Below are 1,998 nucleotides of genomic sequence, written 5' to 3'. Positions count from 1 at the left end.
CCATGGACCATCTCCGGGAGCTAGATTCACAAAGGGGCTTAGGCACCTAAAGGCCCTTAGAGCTGAGTGCTGACAAGCAGTTTGGCTCATTGCACTTGAAGTGATAGCTTTCTACCACGCCACGCAGCCACCCAAGGGTAAGCCACTTGGGAGGAAGACAGCACCTCGTTGGCTGGAAAACCACCTTTATGACACTCAAGTGTGTTTACACAGATGCTAAAACATAACTTATATAACTTCTGTCTGGCTTTATCTGTATAGACTCTCTTCTTTTCTGCTATGTTTTGCGAAGGCCGATAAGCATTGTTTGTCGTGTGCAATAATTAATAGTGGCAAGTTGTAAATACACTGCGAATGGCAGGTGTTCAACCCGCTTGGGTGAAAAGGCAACAAACCACTTGGACCTTATCAATGACCAGGACAGCAGTCTGGTAGAGGGATAAGATTATCTGGAGAACAAAGGAAGGAGGATGCGGTTTAAGGAGAGTCCTGACTTGAAAGGAATGTCTAAATGCTCTGTATTCGGGATCAAAAAGGATCCTAATGAGAAGCCATAAAATGAAACTGTAAAAGTGGGACTTTCTCCCTTCTCTCTTTCTAGCAATAACCCTCCATTTAAACCCTTACCAATTCCTGACTGAAAGTAAAACTGCTCTAATTAGGGTATGTCTACACTACAAAATTAGGTTGAATTTATAGAAGTCGATTTTTAGAAAGTGATTTTATACAGTCGATTGTATAAGGCTGTAAAAGGCAATTTTATACAGTCGATTGTATAAGGCTGTAAAAGGCAATTTTATTCAGTCGATTGTATAAGGCTGTATCCCTGCAATTTGAAGGACATACTGCTTGGAAAATGTTTTCAAGAGGATATGGGTGACCTCTCTAACTCCTGTTTCCACCAAGTGGTGCAAGCTTTGATTACTACTTCTATGGTTGAAGACGGCTTTAGCTCCTTTGGAAATGCATGTTTGCAAAGCTTCTGATATCATGATATCATGGCTATCATGGCCTGTTTTCTAATCAGTAAGTCACTGGAGTGCGGATTATTTTTATAATATTTTTGGGAAATCCACACTTACAACAGTACAGTGCCTGGGCAGGGTGGCACTAGATTCGCCTCACGTACTGGACGGGCGACCCGTTGTGGCAGACCAGGCGGATACGGGCTATGGTGGAGCTTCCCCGGTAGAGGCACGGACCCTTGGGTAGGCGGGTGCAGAAGGTCAGCCGGAAGGTGCCCAGGCTGTCGCGGGCATCTTGCCCGTGGCTCAACCCCGAGCTGCAGACGGCTCTCAGCTGGGCCTCGCTGGCGTGGACGAAGGTGTTCTTGCCCTGGCAGCGGATGCTACGCTTCCCCATCATGGTTGTGCAGTACAGCTGGTCGTTCTCAGCCCATGACTTGGGGAAGTCGAGATGTCTCTTCAGGAATTTATCATACTGGGCGTCAGCTGTTGAGAGTGCCAGGCAGGCAGCTGCCAGGCAGAGCAGGGGCAGGAGAGCTGGGCGGGGTGACTTTGGGGCCATGGCAGGGCCGGCCCTGGGTTTGTCTGTAGCAGGGAGAACAGGGCCTGCAGGACGGAGACACCATGGGGAGCTGCTTCTAGTGTGGAGCATCCTGGCACCAAATGCCCCTCCGCCCCCAAAGCTCCACCCCCGCCTATAGTCCTCCCAGTCTTCCCTCTCCCATTATCCCCCCCACTCTGCCCCCAAACTTTGCCCCTCACATTATCCTCCCAATCTGCCTCCTCTCCTTATCTCTCCACTCTGCCTCCAAACTTGTCCCCCTCCCATGGTCCCCCCACTCTGCCCCCAGAGCCTTGCCTCACCCACCCCACCCCCAAAGTCCCCCACTTCTCTAACCACTAGACCGCACTTCCCTCCAAGAGCCGGGCTAGAGCCCAGAGGCAGAACTTGATGAATAATGGGTGTTGGGGCCATCACACACAACTTAATATGTGTCTTTGGTTTGGGGCAGCAGGAGAACAAAATATGTTA

At 49.8% G+C, this 1,998-nt stretch overlaps 1 pseudogene; it reads right to left on the bottom strand.

Annotated features, from left to right (window-relative positions):
- Window positions 1–1,110: 1,110 nt before the first annotated feature.
- LOC144273418 (ribonuclease pseudogene) lies at window positions 1,111–1,527 on the bottom strand (annotated as a pseudogene).
- Window positions 1,528–1,998: the final 471 nt, after the last annotated feature.

Source organism: Eretmochelys imbricata, chromosome 13, assembly GCF_965152235.1.
Source record: "Eretmochelys imbricata isolate rEreImb1 chromosome 13, rEreImb1.hap1, whole genome shotgun sequence".
NCBI classification, from domain to species: domain Eukaryota; kingdom Metazoa; phylum Chordata; order Testudines; family Cheloniidae; genus Eretmochelys; species Eretmochelys imbricata.
The sequence above is the reverse complement of the archived record's forward strand: the minus strand, read 5'-3'. Positions and strand labels throughout refer to the sequence as shown.